Source organism: Sinohyriopsis cumingii, unplaced genomic scaffold, assembly GCF_028554795.1.
Source record: "Sinohyriopsis cumingii isolate HCF-2022 unplaced genomic scaffold, ASM2855479v2 utg001747l, whole genome shotgun sequence".
Lineage (NCBI taxonomy): Eukaryota > Metazoa > Mollusca > Bivalvia > Unionida > Unionidae > Sinohyriopsis > Sinohyriopsis cumingii.
The window spans coordinates 10,001-35,317 of record NW_028316043.1 but is presented as its reverse complement, the minus strand read 5'-3'; the positions used below and the strand labels follow the sequence as shown (position 1 = coordinate 35,317).

At 34.6% G+C, this 25,317-nt stretch overlaps 1 long non-coding RNA gene across 2 annotated transcripts; it reads right to left on the bottom strand.

The window, feature by feature from the left end:
* Window positions 1-485: 485 nt before the first annotated feature.
* LOC149771643 (uncharacterized) lies at window positions 486-17,317 on the bottom strand. Of its 2 annotated transcripts, XR_016418201.1 has the most exons (4): window positions 16,904-17,317; window positions 16,270-16,391; window positions 12,298-12,412; window positions 494-619 (listed from the first exon to the last, which is right to left on the bottom strand). It is a non-coding gene; the product is annotated as an uncharacterized LOC149771643 (long non-coding RNA). The 2 variants fall into 2 exon arrangements; XR_016418200.1 differs by lacking the exon at window positions 12,298-12,412 and having other exon boundaries at window positions 486-619.
* Window positions 17,318-25,317: the final 8,000 nt, after the last annotated feature.

Here is a 25,317-nt window from a genome sequence, read left to right as displayed (position 1 = left end):
AAGTCAACACCTGTAGTATTTGTTTCATTATTTTATAATGTACATTTTTTCCATCCTCAATACATACTACTTGCAGAGGAATTGGCAGAGAGAAATCTTTATATTCTCCACTCCAGAGTGGATGGGTATGGTGATGGTGTTGTCCTTCTGGATGCAGCTATGTATAAAAATAATCACTACTCCTTAATTGCAGTAAAAAAGAAACAAAGAAATCAGACTGGATTTTTTGGCATGTAAACAAAATGCATATTGGTTGCAATGACCACTGCATATAAGGCAGTGATACAATATATCACAAAATGCATTCTTTTTTAACAAAACATCTAATCTCATATATACAGCATCATGAGTAAGTAAGTACTCTTAAACACATCTTATTAAACAGACAGAAAAATGATGAAATTTATGCATACTTTTGATAAGGAATTTCCAATTGTGGCATGGTATAAAAGCAATTGATAAAAAGAGACCAGATAAACTAAATAGAACATACCAGCAGTATAAGAGGAAATCTTGGAGTCTGCAAAATACTCTCCACTTAAGGAGGTTTTGGATGAGATGGCTGACCAGAAAGGTTTCCACTTGAGATTTTCATCTTTTTTCAGTTCTTCATTTTCATCTGAAATATCAATGAGAACTTGTAAATACTGTATGAGTCCTTGAATACACTGACTCCTTGTGACATACAGGGTTTGCAGAACAATCGCTAGCAATATTCACCACTTTTAAATCCAGCTGGTGAATTTTCACCATGAAATGCATCCGAATGCAGTGAATAATCCTGGATTAAAGACAAAATAGTGTACAGAAATGTGCATTACATTAGTCAAGCTCCAGACAAAACAAAGATATGATTTATCTCTGATTCATAATGACTTTTCTTGTGCTACACATTTTACCAATGCAAATTACATTGAATTTTTAAATTAAATGGTACAATTAAGATATGTATGTCAAAAGGTTACTAATCTTCAGCTTTCCAATTAATGCTAAACACAAGTATCAAGTCATGTATTTAGTCTCGCACTACCAATAAATGCATTTTTAAGTAATCATCCTAGAGTGCACCAAAGTCATGTGAACTTGATCCAATTCCAACATTACTGCTGCTTGAGTGCTTAGATCCAGTATTGCCTTCACTAACTGATGTTATTAATACCTCTCTCTCATCAGCATAATTTCCATCATTTTTCAAAACTCCCATTGTAAAACCTCTGTTGAAGAAACTAACACTACACTATAATTAATTAAAGAACTACTGCCCGGTTTCTAATCTCTAATTCATATAAAAAATCTTAGAAAAGGTTGTTCAATCCCAGCTTGTATCTTGTCTGAATTCAAACAGTCTTTTTAGCAATGTACAATCTGCATATCGCCCTTGCCACAGGATACAAATTGTGTCTGCAAATAGATTACACTCCAGCCCAGTTGATCAATGTTGTGGTGTTCCACAGTGGTCTGTTCTTGGACCTGTTCTCTACAGTCTATACACTCAGCTGTTCTCAAGTGTCATAGATCATCATCCAGTGTCTCACCAATTGTACAGTGATGACACCCAAATATACAAATCTAGCCACCCAACTGAAGTTGATGCTACCATCCAAGGTGTAGAGATGTGCATTTCTGATGTGAAATCATGGATGACTTGCAACAAGCTACAGATGAATGATGATAAAACTGAGGCCATTCTGATTACAACACAAAGACTTTCTCATTCACATCCTATACCTCGCACAATAAATATCAGTAACACCAACATTAAATTCACACAATCAGTACAAAACCTAGGTGTTACTCTGGACAGTACTCTCACATTGCACCAACATGTCATGAACATATGCAAGGCTGCATATCTTGAGCTGAGACACATCAGCTCCATTCTCAGATATCTTTCAGTTGATGCCACTAAAACACTTGTGTGTTCATTACTACTTTCAAGACTGGACTATGATAACTCAGTTCTGTCTGATTCATCTTAATATCTACTGCAGAGACTTCAAAAAGTTCAAAACATAGCTGCTTGGATCATACTTAGAGTACCACAATCAGAGCACACCTCCCCGCTGCTCTGTACCCAACACTGGCTATCCATTCGATCCAGAATCAAACACAACATTTGTTCTCTGTGCTACGTTTCACTGACAGACTCTAGTCCAACATACCTATCCGACCTCACCTATGTGTACACACCAGCAAGATACTTACACTCCTCTTCCGACAATCATATACTCATTATCCTCACTACGAAAACAAAGTCACATGGACAGCATTCTTTTGCATACCAGGGCCCAGCAACATGGAATGAATTGCCCACTGAACTTAGACACAATGACGCAGTGATCCCATTCAAGAGTGCTCTCAAAACTACTTATTCCGACTGCAAAAACAAACTTAATGACTTAATAATGTTAACTACCTTAAATATTCTCAGCTTGTTTTTATGTTTTCTAATTTCATGGTGTTTGTTTTTGTAATCATATAATTGTGTATGTCTTTATGTTGTCTAATGTTGCAAAGCTCTTAGAGCTTCTAAAGAGTAGGCGCTATACAAAGTCCTCATATTATTATTATTATATTTAGCTTGGATTAATATTTTTAAAGTCAGTGGCCATAACTAAAACAATGGGATTTTGTTTTATGACCATAAAAGTATGCTGGACACCATCCATGATGTACAATGCTGTCTCACATTTCTATGCACCTAAGGTTTCCATCTCAAATATTAAAGCAAAATGCATACCGAATTTGACAGATTGACGAAAATAAAATAAAGCAATGCTTACTATTTGAAAAGAGGCAATTGTCACTAGAATATTCTATTCAAAATGATATTAATTTTGGACACAGGGGATACCACCCCCATGTTTTCCTGACTCGTGATATGTCGGCCTATTCTGTGCACAGCTTTAAAAGATGTAATGTTTATCCATCGAGCTATAGAAGTGAAATACATTTACTGTAGACTGTTTCTGTCAGCAGTTAAGTTGATTAATTAGGTCAGGTTTATAGCTAGTTTACAAAATTCAATGTAGAATGCCAATAAATTACAAGATATACTTTTGCAAACTAAAGTGATCTTGAAAAAAGATTAGTTTAACATTTTATAAAAAAATAAGCTATTATGTGGAAAAGAAACAACAATGAAATAGGATGCAATGTGTTTACATCTTATTGATGGGGGAAAATTACTAAAGAATTTAGAAACAGACTATATGCTGGGGAATTTTTTTGAGAATTTATGTTCTAGCGACAAGTTTACATATTGAGTAGCAGATGATTTTGTATGTGCGGGACAACTTCTTGCAAAATTGGAAACTTGGATTAAAATATAGTATTGTTTTAAGGTATACATTACCATATTTGATATAATGTATTGTATGATTCTAAAAGATGCATAGTTAATCGGAATTTCTGGGTTACAGATTCAAGAAGGTCATGGAGTGGGTCTACATGTTGACTAATAAATTACTATTTGATCCCCTAGGTGATATTTCAATTCTAAATTAAAACCAATAATACTTAATGTATAACCAAAAATGCGACAACCTGGTGGAGAGGCGAAAATGGATATAAAAAACTTCCATATAGCCTCAGCAAATTTAAACTGAATAAATAGGGAAAAATAATTAAACTAAACAACAAGACAAATTATGATATGATTTTCATACAAGAAACACATAATAAGTTGACTAAAGAACTAATAACTTTATGTGAGGAAAAATTAAATGGGGTTATAATTGTGAATGATTATAAGGAGATGTAAGGGGAGGGGTAGCTACTTTTATCAAGAATATAATGGGAGTAACTTGGGAGCAAAAAAACAGGGAAACTTTTTTGCAGGGAGATTGATACATATTGTGATAGAGGACACTCATTTTATAAATGTATAAATACCTGCTAATAAAAACAAAAAGCAACAATTCATTGAAAACCTGTTTAAATATTTAGAAAATATTTCAATGGCATCCCCACCCCAATCTGTGTTTATATTGATGGAAATATTGTGGATCTGATTTGCAATCTTACTGCATGCAAATCTTTCCAGAAAGCACCTATGTACTGTTTAGACACCGGTATTTGGTAATAGCCATATCTAGCGCAAAATTCAAAATGGTCATAGGACAGAAGGTTGAGTAGCTACAATGTCATAGCCTCAATGTCTCCACAAAGTAGGGTAGTAATATTTGTGCTAGGGTTGTGCTATTCCATGTCGATTTACAAGTCACCAAACAGGATTTGATCTGGAAATATTTTTTGCAAAAAGATCTCCTCTGCCAATGGTAGCTCAATGGCTGGGAGAAATACTGGCAAGTCAGATGTGTATAAAATGTACAGCAATGTGTGCAGATAAAATTGTCAAAAATGTTTGCAGATTTTAATTAAAGGGCAATATCAGCCTTGAAAGTGCCAGAAATTATCAGTATAGATGTGGCTTGAGTCTACATGTTTTCAGTTAACAAAAATGGAGTGTCAAAGCTAGTAACTGGCATCCTTGATAATTTGACTAATAACTATTTTTAATTAACCATTTCAGACTTATAAATATATACTCAATGTGTTTATACCAATATTAAGTTTCTGTATGTCACTGTGTTTAAGTTTTGATTTTCTCTGTTTTATTTCACTTGATACAAACACATGCTGACTAATCTTGTCATGAGGTGTATCTCGATGATACTGCAAAAGTGCATAGCTTAACACAGGTTTCAAACCTTTGCTATGAGCAGCAGCAGTAAACATGGCATGTACAACGAGAAATCAACTTTTTTACTTCTTGGCTATATAATCATTAGGTACTAATGTGTAAACTATTAAGTTGATATTTTTTTAAATATAATTATTGTGCAGATTTACTAAATGTACTTTTGCGATACTAAGTCCCATGTTTGTTTAAAGGTTCTAACAAGCTGGGGTTTTTATGCAATATGTCATAAGTATATAAGGTGTTGTGGGCTGCATGCATGAAGAGAGCTCAGCAGCTTTCTAACTAATACTGCAATTACTATGAGTTTTTTAAAAGTTATTTATTTTCTTTAAGTTGCTTTTTACTGTTCTGTATATAGTTTAGGAACTTAAGCAATATTTTGGACTAGTCCGATAACATAAGACACATCACCCAATATTTTTGTTGGGGGGCTGATGGGTCTTACTGCCTAATGAAGGGTGCTGTGTGGAGCGTTTTGATGTCGACTAACAGTGTAATGAAAGTCAAATTTTCAGAAATATCACAAACAACTGGTAACCAATAACAATGCATTTCTACAAAGTAAAGTTATAATGTTTTTGTCAGACTTTACTTACCCTGATGTCTTTTCTCTAACAAATTCAAATTCTCACAAAAGAACCGGACCTGTTTTCAAGTTTTGTTGGCCTACATTTCAGTTGGCTGGAAAGCGATGAAAGTCAGGAATGCCAAAATCGGGTTTAGCTGAAACATTATTCTTTAATGAAACAAATAAAAATATGTTTTGCCTATTGGAACTGTAAGCAAGGTTTCATTTCATTCAAGAAACATATCCCCCACATGAACCTACTTAAACATGCTTTGGTGTACCTCGACTACCGTTGCATTGCAACAAATTCAAATGTATGTCAATGGAACATGACAATGTGTCCATTTGCTAGTGTCATATTTTCACTCCACCAGGATAAAGACAGTACTGTAAGTATATTAATTACACATAAATTAGTGGAAGAGTGTCGATATAGGCTGCCAAGTGTGTGAGATATTCCTGAAACTTGGACTACTCATTCCGATGTCAATTGACATTGGAACTCATATACATGGCCGTTATTTAGGTAGTAAGACATAGCACTAAAACAAAAACAACATGTGCTATGTCTTACATTGTAGAACTATATTTTGGACTTGTACATTTTTGTTTAAGATTTTATTTAAGCACAAAATATTTATTGATGGAATTTAATGTGCTTTTCGGTATTCTACAATATATAATTAATATTCATTCCTAACTTATTTTACAAGCGAACTACATATAGTTATATCATTTGTTATAAGAACTTGGCTATATTGTCAATTGAGTGTTGTCTTCACATACCAACACGTTTATTTTGTATGTACTGATTTTCTGTATTTAAGACTCTAATTCCATGCCTGAGAAATTTTTCTTATGCTGCAATACATGATTCAATTTCTTATACAGTATAGATCCAAAAATGTTGTTAGGGATATAGAATACCCAAGTCATTGTGAGTATTATCCTTGCTGATTTGATCTTTGCAATACAATTTAATCATTACTTAATCCATGATATGATTGAGTTTTTTTTTAAACTAGTAACTTTTTAAAATTACATCACATTTTTTGTAATGTAACAAACCCAAATCACACACACACTTAATCTAGCACTTCATACACATAATTCCAATGTCTTCGTAAAAAGCTCAAAATGTCAAAGTCACTGTGAGTGTTATCTTCACTGACATAATATTCTAACTTCATGTCAACAATAATTTATTAATATAGCAATCCAGAAAAGCATAATTTAATGACATTTTTCTTTCATAATTTACTAGTTGTCTAAGTCTGAGGTGGGCAAACTATTTTTCAATGTAGTCACATGTGTGGTGAATGAGAAGTGAAAAACATCATACCATGCCACAACTGAACCAAACTTACATGGCCAATTTGCCACTTGTGTAATTGGTGACATGGTTGCCCACCCTGGGTCTACGTCAGTGTGACCGTTAGTAGTGAATAGGGATGGTCTAGGGACTGGGGGTCTTCCATGTTAAAATGGGTATATCCACTCTGGGGACTATGTAAATTTAACATCGGAGAAAAAAATATCCACTCTGGGGACTATGTAATTTAACATGGAAGAAAAAACATATCCATTCTAGGGACAAAGGGAATTTAACATGGGAGAAGAAAAAAAAATATCCACTCTAGGAACAAGGGAAATTGAACATGGGGAATAAATCGTGGGACTGTCTAGGGACTAGGAGAAATGGAACAGGGTCGGGACCCTTTTTTAATAAGGTCCCGACCTGATGGGTCTATGAAAATGGAACCGGCGAAAATTGAAACAGGGAGGGGTCTCTATTTTTTTATTATTTTTTTAAACAAAAAAATAAAAATGGGGTAGGCAATTGAAAGTCAAGATCTTTTCGAGAGATAGGAATGGCCCTGAAAAGGGCCTTTGTTTATATGTCAATATACCCTTAACATAAAGGGCATCTGTGACATCTTCTTCTTGACCTTAGGCTGCGCCTGACTGTAGGACCATAGATTAAGACTCTTTTGAGGCATCCTTGATGCTCCACATACATTCTTCGCATCCACAGGCTGGTGTCTATCCTGTGGATAACTGTCCAGTTGGATCGGACATACATTGGTATGTCCATCCGGAACATCATCGAAGACACAAGCGTTGAAGATTGTACGTCGGTCCACAGTAACAGGTGAAGGAATGCAGTGAACTGTACATATTTATAGGAAGAGGAAGGATTGAAACGGATTCAGTTTGTTGACCAATCCAAACACGTGCTACAAAATTCAGTCAGCCCACATCCAATCCGATGAGAGCAGTCTGTGACGTCACGTAGTCTATATAGATTCGCTAGCGCCTGTGCGCAGTCAATCTATGCGACAGGTTTTCAACATGACAGAAACTCAGAAAACGATCAATTGGGGTGCACCGACGGTGAAGACTACCCAAGGGAACCTGGACATTCTTTCAGAAGAGGTGAATTGGGATTTTGAGGATTTTTTTTACCTCGCATATGGAAAATTTTAGACAGAGACAGAAAGAAGAGTTGGAGAAATTTATCAAACAGCAAAAGGAAGCGGAACAAGCTTTTCTCCTACAGCAACAGCAGCAAGAAGAAGAGGTAAGAAAAAAACGAGAAGAAGAAGAAGCAGCAGCAAAGATACAAGGGTGTCAAAATCAAACGGTCACAGTACTGTTAGACATTTTTGCGGAGTTAAGAAGTCTGAAACAAATGTATCAGACTTCTTTATTACTGCCGAAGAGAATACGACCTTCCCGAGCTAAACACTTCAACCATGTGACTAAGCCTACCGTACCACCCTTAGTGATTTCAAACAAATCATCATCAACAGTACGCAGTCCAGAAGTAGGCCTTGGCCGTGGCAAAGGCTTAAGACAGTTAATGTTGATTGTTTAAACTCACCCCTTACACCAAAAAAGGCCCTTTTCAGGGCCACCCACGTCTCTCGAAAAGAGATAGACTTTTAATTGCCAATAACTAAAAAAAAAAAACATTTTACCCAATAGTACGTGTCTGTGTATGAGTTTGCGTGAGTGTAGATTCTTATTTTAAAATCAAAACCCAAAGACACTTACCTTTTATAATTAATTTATTCTTTTATAAATATTTACAATTCACAATTCAGAACAGAGCACTTATAAAAGTTCATAGACTTCTCCTGTCTCATTGTTCACTCTCTCTGCTTTTTTAATTTCTTCACCATCACAGTCTTTTCCTCCTCTTCCTCCTCACTTTCTTCCCTTCTTTTCTTCTCCTGTTTCTTTTTCTTCACCTGTCTGTTTTCTTCCTCTTCCTCTTCTTCTTCCTCTGAAGAATCCCTCTCTTCTTCTGACTCCTCTTGTTTCTTTTTTGGGCAATCTGGAGACCAATGTCCTTTTTCTTGACAATAATAACAGGTATCTTAAAAAATGTTGTTTAAAAGAAAAAATGCCTTTGTCTTTTGTTTGGCTATAAGAATTTTGATTCATGCTCTTTGTCTTCTTACTATCCCTCCCATGACACTCATTGAACGGTCTGACTAGAAAACCGTGTATGGATGTTTTCCTTCACGTCCGCGCTTTGACTATTAAAACCGGGGTAGTTTCCAGTCTAACCATCCACTGTCGACTCATCCTCCTACGAAGATGTGCTCCAGACTAGCTAAGCTAAACAAAGCCTATGTGAATTTGCATAGGGTCAGACACAGTCTGATACCGAAGCCGGAAGAGATAGAGAATGTGAGAATGTTAAAAGTCACTGAAGACCTGATAGAAGAGCTCTTCAGAGAAGAAATGAACAGTGAGAAAGAAGAATAGACAGAGAAGTACAGACTTCGGAAACAGCAGAGAGAGCAGCAACAACAGCAGCAGCAGCAACCTGAACCTGACGGAGGCTTTGTCGATTGTCGTATTGACACCAAAGAGTTCTTCTTCTCTTTCCGAAGAAGCAGACCTATTGTCAGAAAGCCTATCGTCAGAAGACGTCGCATTCTTAGAATATAAAAGATCGCCCTAGCTTCAACTTCACGCAAGCAAAAAAACAGCCCTTTTCAGGGCTACCCCAATCTCTAGAAAAGAAACAAGAATCGATTTGCCAATGTGTGTATGTAGAGTAGTGTGAATATAAACACTCACTCATTTGTGGTGTGATTGTATATGTTTATGTGTGTGTGTGTGTGTGTATGTGTGTGTGTGTGTGTGTGTGTGTGTGTGATTGTAAGCGCTCACGTAAGTTTGTGTGGATACACGTAAGTTTGTGTGGATAGTAGATTATGATAATGTTTTTTTGTTGTTTGAAGTGTGGGAATAGTAGATTTGGGGTTTTATTTGACTGCATTAGGTATGTTGAAAGTATATTATTTGTTTAATGAAAATTTTTTAGAACAGTGATGGGTAGTATACAAAGTGAGTGAGTGTTTCTTTTAGGTCCGCGCGTTTTAAGTGATCTAGGTAATATAAGTTTTGGGTCTTAGGGGGATGTTTTCCTTCACGTCCGCGCTTTTAGTATAAATTGAAAAGCGCTAGGCAGTCTAGCTACCCTTGTTGATTGATCAACACTACAAAATGAGCAGAAGGCTAGCGAAATTGCTTCAACTTCATGTGCACCTGGGATATGCCAGGCTCATACTGAATGAGCTGGCCGCAGAGGCTATAGTGGAAGAAGGAAGGATGAAAGAAGAGGAGAGAAGAAAAAAAGAAGAGGAGGAAAAAGAGTGAGGAATGGCTATACCACAGACACAACAAGGAAATTTCAGAATCCCAGAGACAGAAGATTGGGATTCTGAAGCCACTCATTCCGCCTCTGCACTCCCAGCAAAAAGAGTGAAAGGTGATTGGAGTAGGAGATGTGTCTGCGGTGCCAGGCCGGGGAGGTGCAACCATTAACCAGGTGCCCTGGAGTTCAAAACAAACAGCCCTTTTCAGGGCTACCCAATACTCTAGAAAAGATATAGTAATCCATTTGCCAATGTGTGTATGTAGAGTAGTGTGAATATAAACACTGACTCTTTTTTCCTAGTGTGAGTGTATGTGTTTGTGTTTGTAAGTGATCAAGTAAGTTTGTGTGGATAGTAGATTATTGGGCTTTGTTTATTGCTGCTTCACGTATGTGAATAGTAGATAATATGAAATGAGAAAAGTAGGGGATGTTTTCCTTCACATCCGCATGTTTTAAGTGATCTATGTAATATAAGTTTTGGGTCTTAGGGTGATGTTTTCCTTCATGTCCGCGCTTTCCGTATAAGAACCCACAACGTTCGTCATTCGCACCATTCTACAAAGAATAAAAAAGAAGATGGCTTCGAACCACCTTGATAAAATGAAAAAAATTGCAAGATGTCCTGGACAATTTGGGCATGATGGAGCAAATGTTAGTTAACCTAAACGAGGATCACTATTCTTATAGTCCCCATCGAGTGAAGATGGAGATCAACAATTTAAGAAAACTAAAGGAAATCATAAGTGATCTGTTGAAAGAAATAAAGGAGGAGAAGGAGGATGAAGAGGAAAGGATAAGGATGAGAGCATGCAACGAAAAAATTAAAAAGGAAGAAGAAAATGTGAAGAGGAAGAAAGAAGAGGAGGAGAAGCAGAAAGAAGAGAAAAAGAAGAAAAAGGAGGAAGAAAAGAAAGAAAAGAATAGAAAAAGTGTAGGACAGAAAATAAGTAGCTGGTGGAGAAATAGAAGAAATTAGAAGAAGAAGGAAACCAAAGGCCCTTTTCAGGGCCACTCCTATCTCTCGAAAAGATCTTGACTTTCAATTGCCTACCCCCTTTTTTATTTTTTTGTTTAAAAAAGTAATAAAAAAATAGAGACCCCTCCCTGTTTCAATTTTCGCCTGTTCCATTTTCATAGACCCATCAGGTCGGGACCTTATTAAAAAGGGTCCCGACCCTGTTCCATTTCTCCTAGTCCCTAGACAGTCCCACGATTTATTCCCCATGTTCAATTTCCCTTGTCCCTAGAGTGGATAGTTTTTTTCTTTCTCCCATGTTAAATTCCCCTTGTCCCTAGAATGGATATTTTTTTTCTCTCATGTTAAATTACATAGTCCCCAGAGTGGATATACCCTTTTTAACAGGGAAGTTCCCTAGTCCCTAGACCGTCCCCATTCACTACTACCGTTGTCATTACCAGCCTGAAACCCAATTTAATGCCATTTGTATAAATTCATTTCAAATAAATATTATGGTATAGTTGAAGTGTAAAGTCAAGCAAGTATTCTGTTTACAGATTTTACATTTTAGATATTACAGTAAAGTCATATTTTCTCTTGTGTAGTAAACTTTATTGCAACTGGTTCCAAAATAGTAAATCTTATTTAATTTTCATTCACCAGAATAGGTATTAATACAATCCTGAATTAACTGTATGGTACTAAAATATACCCTGATCTTGTGTGAGATTGTAATATACAGAACTATACCTCAAGACAACAATAATATATTGAATTTATATTGTATCAAGACTGTCATGGTTATGAACTCCAACTTTATTCAGGTTTTTTCATAATAAATGATCATCTTGTGCTATGGTTGAAAAGAAATCAAAGTTCAGTTTAACTCCATTCTCTCCACATTTGTCAGTTGTTAAGAGGCATACTCATCCTCAGTGTTATAGTAAAATGTAATCGTATTTGGATCAATCCTGGTGGTGCAATATATGAATGGAGAAAGAATATTATCATCCAGATTAAAATATTTTTTATTCAGACTCTACTAAAATTTTTAGCTGGATATGGGTTACGGAGCCTGATGTGTACGAACAAAGCAATGTGTACCATGACCTTTATAATTTAACATTTTAAACTCCTGCAGAAGAAAGAGATTTTTTAGATCCATTAAACTGTATTAACAAAAACATTTCTTCAGTATGATTTTCCTTTACTTAGTAGTGACAAAACTCATATTTTAAAGTTGTTGCTTTTTGTGTTTGGTTTGGCCTTTTATGGTAAACCAACACAAGTAAGTTATTAGTGCCAAGGCACTTTAAGTATAGTGCCTTGCCCAAGGACACACCATGGTAGCTAACCCAGGCTGGTCCGATGGTAGAATTTGAACCTACATTATTTCACAGGTCCAGAAAGCTAACCACTGAGCCACTACAGCTCCCCATCTTATAGTGGAATGCTGGTATACTTTATGATCAAGAAGGATGGGTTGGGGTATGCATGTTCCATCTGAAAAAAGTGATGGAATTTTTGTTTACATAATATTTTAGTCATACAATATGAATCATTTTCTATAGATTTAAGATGCATCAGATCAAGTTAAGAAAAATCATATATTCTGTTCCCTGGGAATGTACTAAAATTCACTGTTATTGTTTGATTTTTTGGTAGTAAGCTTACTTGGTATTATTTTCTATTTAACTTGAATACCTAATTTGTTAACATCCTGTCCTAAATCTTCATAGTTCTGTCTATTAAGTGACAACTGTTGATACATGTAGGGAAGTTTTTGTTTATATCTTTTGATTTTTGTGGTTCTGGAAGTTGCAGTATTTGTTGTTGTATTATTAACCATTTCAGTAATTTAATGAATGCAGAGTATACTGCTCTATAAATGAAATTTAAGGGAAGATAATGTAAAAGTATGTTTCACTGCAAATATAAATTGTTTAAAATAATATATCATTTATCACATGACTATTCAATTGTGGTAACTAGTATTCCATCCAATATCTATACACTGAAATAAGTCTTTTCATACAGCTGGTGATCATTTAGATACAGGTCCAATTGAACATAACCACATTATCAATGCAGGCTTTTTTATTAGTAGTAGTATTGCAAGTATAAGTGTTAATATTAAGATTTCATATACAGGTATGATAAGTGTATCATAATGTTTAAATGATGCTCCTTGTTACAACATAAAATATGTTCATTGAAACAAATGGTTCACTGGTAAATTGGCAGTAAAGGTCTTCACTGAATTATGTTGCATAAACTATTTTACAATAAAACATATATGATGCATCTCAGTTATGATGAATGTAAGGAGGAGGATTAATAATAATGCAATTTAAGTTATCTTCATCACAGAAGTTCTAGCAGATGTGTAATTTTTATGTGGCTCATTATCAGTTTGAAACTGGTCTATGATTTCTGGATCTGGACATATCTGGTCCCCTGCTGTTGTGCTGCTATGGTCTTTGCAGTTCATTAGGATATCAGTTACACTTGGTTTACATTTAGAACCCCATGGGATGGAATGCCCAGTTTGAAACTGAGAGAATGGTTAATTATCCATAATATAACTCCTGCCGTTATTATTAGGTTTAATATCAAGGTCTTTCTTTAAAAGCTTTTCAACTCAGGTTCTGTTCTACCATACAGATAAATAAAGTCAAATTCAAGGCTTTCAGATTTGTCCAGTTTGTTTCATGTGTTGCAGCTGACAGACTGTATATTGCCACTGTACCATATAAATATCAGTGCTTAGTCTGCTCTCAGTTGCTGTGGTTTGATTAGTTACAAGTGTCATCACATATGACTAATTATTGACCAATGTAATGAAACTTGTATAATTAGAAGGCTGTATTTAAAAACTCTAAAGATTTGAAATGTGTGTTAGAGGGTAGGGTGAGCAGTTATACTCCCAATTATGTTTGTGATGAGCAAAAGCAGCTGCACAAATTTGAGCTTTTAGTTTGGTTCTGGTAGGGTCAAAGGATGGAGGTACATTTTGATTTTTAAAAATTAACATAATTCCCATGTAATACATTCCAAACCTAAGTGTGCAATTGATTTGATAAAAGTTTGGAGATTATTGTTTAGGTTCTGTTCTTACAATACTAGATATACCTGACTACTCCATAGTGAAATGGCTAACTGTTAGTTATATAAGCCAGATGAATAATGTTAGCCATTTGTTTAAGTGTTTTCTCATTACTTTCATTTGTGTCACAGAGTTGCATGCAATATTTCTTTCTAGAATAAATTTATTTTATTTTCTAATTGTGTATTTTATGGTCTCACTGGACAGTTTATCTGGTGAATTTTCATCCAACAATGAAGATACTAATAAAAACAAACTAATGATATTTATAGAAAGCATACATGTGAGATTTTGACTGCAGTAATCAGGTTAATTCCTGATGCATCTATTGATTTCTATACTGAACCATCACTGCCACCATCTCCTAAATTTTACATTCATTTTGTACTAGAAATAGCTATTTTCAATATTTTTCTGTGACAAGGCAACTAAAAGAATCTGTATATGCCTTATGCATGAATAAAGTTCAGTAGTACTATAACAAATTAGCATACTTTTCATCACCCCTCTACCATCTAGATTTTTTTTTATATTTACGTCTGTAGCAGACACAAATAAAAGTCAGCAGCTCATTTGCAGACTAAGTTATGCATATGATCTCCAATGCTCATCTAACTGTGACAGGCAGTCACCAACAAGCCAACCTATTTCCATGCCTAACTCAAAGTAAATCTGAACCACATTATAGATTTAGCTTACGTGTGAATTTATAAATGCTAGGCTTGTGATAATTAGGTTCATGCCTTCTACCTTAAAAATTAGAGGGATGTCAAAATACGAAACTATCCAGTGAGACCTATGATGTTAATTTTAATCCCTATGGGATTTGTGACATAAAAAACCCAAATGCTTTATGTATTAAAAGGTAACTAATGGGGGCAGGATTTGCAGTGAATCAATGGTTAGTATGCTAGACTCCTGATAAAAATGTTTGTGTTAAAATCCTGTTATCAAGTCAACCAGGTTACCTACTGCAATGTACCCTTGCCTTACTCCAATTCCCTCAGTACTCAGTAAACAACTAGTGTTGCTGTACATAACAAAACCAGTCCATATTGATTTTACATATTTTACTAAATCCTGACAAAAATAATTCTCTAAATAAAGAATGATTAATATGTGATGGTCTCGCATGTAATCAAACTCTTCCAAGCTTTTAGTGATATGAACTGATTTATCAATGTTTATCAACTTTACATGAAAAACTACTTCTTATTTGTCATCAAATGTGTTCAATGTTTTGATCATATAAGCATTTCTGCTACAATAGATCAAAATAATCTTTTTGTCAGAAATAGAGCCCTTATAGTATTTGCAAGGTCAACAAATCAGATGCAGAATTTGAGTTTAATTTTGAATGAATATTTTTTTTTCACAAAATTGCTCTTTTGCTATATCTTGATGAGATAAATCTATTTACCAAGTCTGATAAAATAAATGAGAAATAGTTTTAAGAGCAGTAGCAAGAATGGCTAGTGAGATGTAGCACCACCACATTATATGCATAGATTTTGCTTACAGCCTCTAACATACAAGCAAATAATTAAACAAGTCAGATCTAAATTGGATCATAAACACTGTTGTGCAAGTCATAAGAAACTCTGCCAATCAGATGCAAGGTCACTTCATTACCATACCTTTATCACACTCATAATAAGCATCATTGTGAAACTTGACTACATAAGCCCAGTGGCCAAGTATGATCAAACTAGAATCAGCAGCAGTGGTTATAACCTCATCTATTTGTATGCATGTTCACTTCTTCTATCTAAATCTCATTTATATAAGCATGTATTCTATGTTTAGTAAAAACTGCACTATATGTATAAATATTGCATGCGGTGGTAACATACTTAGATGAAAGATCACCTTATTATTATTAATGGTTAACACTCATCAAACTTCTAGGACAACTTAATGATTTTAGTCTATATTGTGGAAGTATTGCTTTTAGGCTGGTTAAAAAACCCAACTAATTTTATACATGATCACATGTATATACTTGGATTTTGCTCATTATTAGATTTATCCAAGATGTTGATTTAAGCCCAAAACCAAGTTTTATATAAACAAATTGATCAGAACTATGGACTCCAAAGTAGCTAATTTCTTACTGTTGAAAGACAGAAGGGGATGTGAAATAAATAACACACTCTGGACCATTACATAAACCCACTTAGCCTTTTGACCAGTTGAGATAAAATAGCAACAATAATGTTAAATCAGATTGAAAAATTATGTTTTCTCACATTACCTCTAGCCCTTTTCAACATGGATGGTATGTTTCTTCCACATATGTCAGCTCTTAATTAGTGGCCCTTTCCCATCATGAATGCTGTAGGTGAAACTCTCAGAATTAGGCTTTTTAATTTATATCTGTAGAAGAAGAAAAACTATTGGTCTGCATATATCAATGTCACCATTTCTGTAATAGATTAAAATACCATATGTGTGTGTGTGTGTGTGTGTGTGTGTGTTAATTTTAGAATTTAAGCAAACTTGTCTCCATGTGTTTATTTTAAAACTGATGATGATAGCACATAACAGGTTCAATGGATAAAATGTTATTTCTTACTTCTTACAACTGCTCATTATATCTGAATTTACATTCAGTGTTTGTTTTAATTAAAATATTTGGGATAATGGGCAAATTATTCATTTTGTAGTTTATCATTATATCATTTACCAGTCTTTCATCATTCAAATATGTAAAATATGGTACCATTATACAGACTTCATATTCTATATGATATCCCAGCAATACATATTAAGCAGACAAGTGCAAATAAAAATGTTCAGAATGTAAAAGTTACTCCAAGCTCAAAGAAGATCAGCAAAAGATAATCTCCAACAAATTACCAAACAAAAAGCGAAGTTAATGCAGTTACCTTTATTATGATGTCTCCAACACCAACGGTACTGTGCAGCTACGTCTTCTGAGTTTTACCGTCATCTTGTCTTTCAAACCAGAATTAATTTCTTGAGCTCTTACAAAATGAAGAAACTTTCAAATACTATAATTTAGGCAGCTTCTTTACATGCCATCAGATAAATTATGGCACAGTGTTAGTCTTTCAGCACAACGCAACTTCACATTTGGACGGCGCGCTGTGTGGGCATCGCCGACACAGCAACTGACATGAATTCTCTATTAGCAGACAATGGTTCGGAATAAATCCTTCGCAAATCTAACATTCTCGATTTTTCATAGTTCCACTTTTCATTGTTGCATTTGTTTGATTGTACAATTGCTATTGATGTTCTATGAATCAAGTTCAATTCATCTGCTGTCTGAAATCCCGGTTCAGTTGGTATTTTCTTCCGCGCATGATGCCGTGGAAATAAAAGATACGGTTGACATTGAAAGTGGTTTAGGTTAATTTATTATTTTCCTTTATTAAGGTCATTTGCAGAAAGTGTTTCGCTAGGGTGAGAAAAAAAAATAACAAAAAGAAAACGTTCTTTTCCAACGCTAATACTGTATATATTTCAATTTGTGATTGATACTATAAATAAAACAAATATTAAAAAAGCATTTTAGCCCGTGGCTTGGGCACGGCACTCGTTTTGTGGGTTTTTTTAAAATGTTGTTAGTGTTGTTTTGGAGTTGTTTTTTTGTTTGTTTTTTTTTTTTTTTTTTTGTGTACCACACTAAGAAACATAACAGGTATTAGGCCTAACGTAGGAAAAGAAATTATCTTCTATTTATTACTATTCTTACTGTCAAATGACGCAAAAGTGATCAAATTGCTATTAAGATTTTGTTTTGTATAACACTTACCGCTCGTTTTCCTCGAGATAAAGCAGCCACTTCAAAATGATTATAAAATCTGTGACGGATGAAACACGTGGTTTAAATAATTCGTAATCGCCTGCCTTAAATACTGTAGAAATTTGCTAATGTATTTCATGGCCCTCGTTTGAATAGATACCAACGATCATGTATATCGACCAAAATTTGTATATTCCTGCCCACGATCATGTATTTTGTATTAAACCGTATATTACACGAGCGCTCTGTGGCAAACTCGGGGGGGGGGGTGTCTCTATTATACCCGCTGTATCAGTTGAGAAATATATCGAACTGATCAGGCCCCAATACTCTCGCTCTGAAAAACATTAAAATAATTATATGCAGAATATCGGTAGGTCTCCCTCTTGCCGAAAATGTCAGCACCATATATATTTTGCAAGTAATGTAATGGGTATAATAATACACACAAACACACACACTTTTAGGGGGGAGCACCGGACAGAGGCCCCCATTTCCAAAAAAAAAATAGAAAGTATTTTATGTTTGTGTGTTTCCCCCTCAGATGTGTTCTACGTTTTATTAAAACAAAATTTTATATAAAATATTTAGTTTTTAGAATTTTTGTTGGGTATTTATGTTTCCATAGTGTTTTCTAAAGGGTTGTTCGTCCGAGTCTGGTTTCCCTCACCTTGCTCGAAGTTCCTTCCCTTGAAATATTTTGTAACCTTTGCTATATGTCGCCTAGGTCTCAGTGTTTGCTATATGTAATGGTGCTAGATTGTGTGTATGCTATATTTTCTTTATGTTTGAGATAGCAAGTATAGATCAAATACCTTTCCCAGTTGTATTTCTTCCTTTATGATGTTATATTGTATCTTTTAATTTGTTTTATGGTTTTCTAATTTTGACGATGGAATGGTGTACTATTTAGATTTTGTTTAAAAAAAATAATTTCCTATTTTATTATTCGAGTGATAATATGTGTCGTTCCTCATAATAGTTTTTAAAGATGTTGATAGGTAGGTTACGCTCGATCCAAGGTTCACGCTTTTTTATTCTCTATGTGTTTTTTCTGGGTCGCGTTAGTCCTCCTTTATTTAGTTTATCTGATTATGCTTTATTGAAAGATCCAAATGTATTTATGAGACCACATTATTGTATAGTGGTCAACCATACAGTGCGGCAGAAGTTAGTAGGGTTTTAAACTAAGTGTTATACAGTATGTATTTGTGTCTCTATTTTGTCTGTTTATGTTCTACATTGGGTGTTTTCAAAGACTCTTGATGGGCCTGTCCACTTCACTGAGCCCTGTGACTTAGCCCCATGATGTCATCGCCATTTACTTCCCCCTTATATTTTCCCTGTATTCCTTCCTATATATGTCTTTAGAATTTTCTTTCAGAGAAAGAAAAAAAAAATACAAAATTCTTTTATTTTTTCTTTCTTCCTTTCTTCCCTTTTCTCTTTAAAAAAAGTTATATGAGTTTCTTTGAAATATTTGAAATAGAATTTGAAATTTTCTTTGAAATATGGCTGTTGTGGGGTGCGAGGAGGGGGTATGTGTATGGCATCAGCTCGCAATTGCGCTACGCAACTCTTCGGTCTGTAATACCTATTCCTCCCTCCCCCAATTCCAACATCAATTGCGTTATATCAACCTAACGGTAAGTATCTATTCGTCGTAAGACGTATTGAGTTCTTGTTGTGATTAATATTCTTATTTTTACCACGTATCTTATTTAAAAATCTTTATCACCTGTCCACAGGATATCATCGTAGTTGCTATATACTCTATACATTTTAGAACGATTTTGTTTTCGTAGTCTAAATTTATGAATAAAATGTTATTTTTGTTATACTTATATTTTTTGCAAATTTTCATTGTTAACTTTATCCTATTATGTTTAGTTTTATCACATTGGGCAATCGTATGTAGTTTGGTGAAGTTCGCTGTTTTACATAGAGGGCATTTCGGCATTATCCTCAGCATACGATGTTTAATTGTTTCTTCGCCTTTTAGGCAGGTGTTGTGCAGGTATTTAAAAATTATACTTTGTGTTTTGACAGATCTTATTTTCCCCAATTTTTCCAATTTTTTGTCCAATTTACCCCCTCAGTTGTCCTGCTCTACTCTACATTTTATATTTTTGGTTACCTCCTCCCTAATCCAAGCGTGACTTTTACTTATTAAATTTTGCATAAATCTGTTTTGTCTCTATATTTTAAAATTAGTTCTCATATGTTTGCGTGGCACTTCGATTTTTTTAATATTAATTTGTTATTTTTGTATATCTCTGGTCGGTTTCTCAAGGTGAAGCCGAACCAGTAGATGTACAGTACTTCTCACGCTGTAGCCGGGTCTGATTGCATTTTTTTTAATCTATCGATTATGTTAGTTAATTATAGTAGTAGGGGGCTCGGAAACCCCAAGCCCCCTCTACTTTTGGCCCTATATAATGTCTCTTTTTTTACATAATGCATTTTATGATTCCATATATAATCTATTATTTCGTTGTCTGTTTTGTTTAAAATTGTATTATCCATATCTATGGATTTAATTATGTAGTTAATATTTGAGTATAAATAAGTCTTGGCCACTTGGACCCGCTCCATGATACGTAATGGCGCCATGGCTAGATTTTCACTTTTTCTCTTATTTTATTGATAATATGTTCATAATTTTCTACAGCTTCTTTTTTATTACCAAAGTAAGTAAGTGTGGGGGGGGGGGCGATAATTCAGGGTGGTTGCCCCTCCAGTTAACTATTTTTAAGATTTCGTGCTTGTTGTGGTTTATTTTGGAACCCGACGCTTATAGGATGTCCCCTCTCTTATAAAGTTGTTGCAATCATATGCATGTTAGAGTATTTTTTTTTATATTCTTTTTAGGTTTGGTATTTGTATGCCTTGTACAATCAGGGGCGGATTAAGGCTCACTGGTGCCCTAAGTACTGACAAATCTTGGTGTCCCCCTCTTTTCCACGTGCACCTGGGAAGATAACCCTAGGGTGTACCATGATCAAGAAACAGAACATTATGATTAATTTGCACTAGTTTTATCAATTTTTTTTACAAATCTTCATTCTTTTTTTTTTCATTCTTTTTACCCTTTTCTCAACTTTGTGGTGCCCCCTTTGGCCCTGGCGTCCTAAGCACGTGCTTAGTCTGCTTAATGGTTAATACGCCCCTGCTTGTATATCTGGGTTGTTTCTTATCGTGTGACGTAGGATTTCTATAGCCATTAGGTATTCTAGCATTGATAGTGGACATCCTTGTATCATTGATCGTTGTATTTCAAATTCTTTCGTGCATTTCCCCTTTAATTATCCCAGTGTGTAGGATTTTGGTCCATTTTGAAAATTGGGTCCGAAACCAAATTTTTTAAAAAAAATTCGTTTTATAGTTTTGTAAAAATCAGTCGAAAGCTTTCTCCTGGTCGAAGAGTACCATAGCACTCATCATACCAGTTTCATTTATGTAGTTAATTATAGTTTTAATGTTTAAAATATTGTTTTGTATATCCCTCCCCCACAAGTTTGATTTACATTAATTATTTTGTTTATCCTACCCTTTACTGTATTTGTTAAAATCCTACTTAAAATCCTATAGTCCGTGCTTAAAAGTGATATAGGCCTCCAGTTTTTAATCTCGTCTCTATTCCCTTTTCCTTTGTATATACTTGTGATAACTCCCTCCCTCATAGATTTAGTCATTTTATTTTTAATTAAAACTATATTATTATACAAAGCGTTTAAGATCGGCGTCAGTTCACCTTGGAACTTTTGGTAGAATTCCACGGTGAGTCCATCTTTCCCTGGTGACTTTTGTGAGTGTTGATATACTTTATGTGATTTCTTCATCTGAGATGACATCATCACATTGGTCTCTATGCACTGCTGATGTCATCTCACAGTCGACATTTTTTAAGTAGCTGTCGATTGTGCTGAAGTATATGTTCTGTGTGGTGTGTGGTGTAGAGTTCTTTATAATATTGGGAAATATTATTTAGGATATCTTCTTTTACAGTATGGGTTACATTGTTTATTTTGATATTGTTTAAAATTGTTTCACCCCCTTTTCTAAATTCTTCTCGCTTATATACGTTTTTTGCCTTGTTGTAGATCTCTGTAAATTTTCCGGCCCTTATTATTCTCCCCTGATTTTCGTCTTCTCCAAGGATTTTAATTTTGTCTGTCAATCGTTTTTTTTTCTTTCTCCATCGTCGTTTGTTGTTTTGCTTAGTTCTAATTTGAGTTCGTGTTTGTCTTTTTTTCTGGAGTTTTTCCGCCCTCTATTTCAGTACTGAATATTTATTCCTTTTATTATGATTTTTTAAAACATCCCAATCAATTATTATATTAATAATTTCTTCATTTTTGAAGGTTTCAGTTTCTTTTTTTAATTATTATTTCGACATATTCTTTGTCATTTAAAATCTTATTATTTAGTTTCCATAGTCCTGGCCCACATTTTTCTATATTTTTCATTTTTAGGTCAATAGTGAGCATGAAATGGTCTGATAGCTTTTGGCTTGTTATTGCAGTATTAATATATATTAATGGATCATAACAATTTCCGTAAAATTTATCAATCCTACTAGACTGGTTTAATTTATAGTTACCCAATTGAAATCTCCCCCATGATTAGATTTTCCATCGAATATTGTTGTAGATAGGTATATAAGTTTTCTTTAAAATTAGTTTCTTATTTCTATTAGCTGGCATGTACACATTTGTAATATGCCAATTAAACATTTTAACATGTAGCAACCGTCCCTTAGAAAATCCCCCCTCCTCAAACCTTTCCCAGCTTTTTAAAAATATTATTGGTGCAACAAACTCTAATATCATTACTTGCAAAATTGTTGCATATCTTTATTGCGTTAAGTTTGTTTTCTACTAAAATGTTGAATTCTGGCTTAATTCCATAGTGTGTTTCTTGTATCATTATTACATCACAGTTTGTTTCTTTGGCTATTTTGTCTGCTTTCGCTTTGTCTATCCCATTGCTGTTGATAGTAGCGATCCGGAAATTTGTTTCTTCCATTTTTGTTTTACTCCCAGGTGCCACAGCACTTTTATATAGAATTTAATTGTATATATTTCAGTTAAAGTTATTATATTCTATTTTTTTTTTTGTACACACACACCAGCACGCTCGACAAAGAGCGCTTGAGCAATATACAGTTTGATACATCCTACATGGTATTGGGCAGTAATACATATATAGGTCGTTATCCTTCTCGACCGAAGTAGTAACATTGTTCCAATGTTACCACTCGACGTCCTCGATATGTGCTTCATCGCATTTCCAGTCTATACACTTAAAGTTACAATGGAAAAGTGTACATGAACATATTTATACCATAGACAGAGCCTTGAAGTACTACTTATTTCGGTTTAAAACTGTCCAAAAAAACCCACAAAAAATAGCATGTAATAGTTCATTTCGATACAGTTGCACAGAGCATTTGACGTTCATTTTGATGTCAATATATATTGATATCGACTAAGTACGATTTCTTTTCAAAGCTGCTTTATTGCTGGTAGTGCTTCTGTTTTCAAGTTCGATATATAATATACCCATGGAGCAGTAGTAATACAGAAATCAGGACAACAACCATCATCAACATCATCGGGAGTATTATTATCGTATATGTTGGTCACATCGATGATCATTAATAAAAAGCGGTTGAAATATGAACAATATTCCATCTCTTCAAATAGTAAATAACCAAGCAAAGTGTGTGTATGTATGTGTGTGTGTGTGTGTGTGTAATTTTTAACGTAGCTTTAAAAAAATGCAATCATTTGTACGTCCTTGCGTTTAGCGCCTTCTGAACCGAATATTTTCCATATAGGCGAATAAGTCATAGCAATCGCAAACAAGCAGCGATGTTGACAAGTTTGATATCAATTGATACGTTTCTCATGATTCTAAGTCGATCTCTGCCAATAGACATGTGTGAAAATGCAAAATGAAAAAGATTGTTCTTTTACTGAATATCGGGTGCGACATTACCGATCTTCATATCCTTGGTACGTGAAACTACCATTGCCGTTTTGCGATTGTACCACATATTTCGATGCTAATACTATAAATTTGAAGAATATAATTAAAGCTGTACAACAGTAAATAATATGTGTGTATCTTATTAAGTACGTTTTCATTTGTCTGTCTTTTCTCCTAATGTCTTCTATACGATCGTTTAACAAACAGGTGAATAAGTCATTACCATAGTAATAAACACCGATTTAGCAAAATTTGATATCAAGTGGAAGGTTTCTCGTCAGTCTAAATCGATCTGTGCCAACAGAAATGTGTGAAAATGAAAATAAAATAGTTTGTATTTTTGACTCGATATCGGTTGCGACTTTAACGATCTTCATATCCTTGATATGTGCTTCTACCATTGCAGTTTGCCACGGTACCACATATTTCAATTTTAATATTATAGATCTCAAACATATAAGGAAAGCTATACAAGAATATATAATATGTGTATGCATCTTATAAAGTGCACCTTTATGTGTATGTAAGTAGTGAAGGGGGATATTATAGCGTCAATGGGAATTAGCATTACAAACCCCCCTTGGGAACATATAGCGTCAAGGGAAATTTAACATGGAGAAAAATCGTGGGAACATATAGCGTCAAGGGAAATTAACATGGGAATAGGGGACTGTATAGCGTCAAAGGAATTTAAACAGGGTGGGACTTTATAGCGTCAAGGGAAATTGAACATGGGAAAAATTGCTGGGTCACTCTAGGGACAAGGGGAATTGAACATGGGAATAGAGTGTGGGTCTGTCTAGGGACTAGGGGAATTTAACATATGGAAATTGAACATGGTGGGTCTGTATAGCGTCAAGGGGAATTGAACATGGTGGGATTGTCTAGGGACAATGATGGTAGAGGGTCAAACACAACAGAAACAGAGACATACATACACTAGTACAAGCGTGAGATTTATATATAAAGCATTACCAAGACCTGAAATCTTGCTGGGGTGTTCAAAAATTTGCATAATTGTAATGATGCTATAAATAGCTATAATCAAGGAAATGCTCAACGACAATATGGATGTGACTAAAAGTAACGTTAAAATGACGAAATTGTCCCAGAATTTAAAGGAAAATAAACATATCCCCGAAAATTAAGTTATAATGGTTTAGACTACAATGGATAAAATTAGTAACTACTTACAATATCAACTTCTGTGACGATCGTGGATAAATACCTATGTATCTATAATCAGCTGAAATTCCTACGAAATCCCAAAATCTATTTATAGCTCCAACTTGTGGGTTTTTCCTTTGCAAAATCTCACTATCTTTTTATAACCTCAGCTTGAGTGACGTTCCTGTTTATGAATCCTAGTATATATGTATAGCTACAAAATGTGGAAATCCCCAAGTCGATATTTATAGTCTCAAAATTTCCAGCGTCAGTGACGTCACTGTACTGAACACTAGGGGATAAATGGCAACAGTGTTGCAAGTGGCTGACCTGAATACGCGCTACTGTAGATAGGTAGGTAGAGTGTAT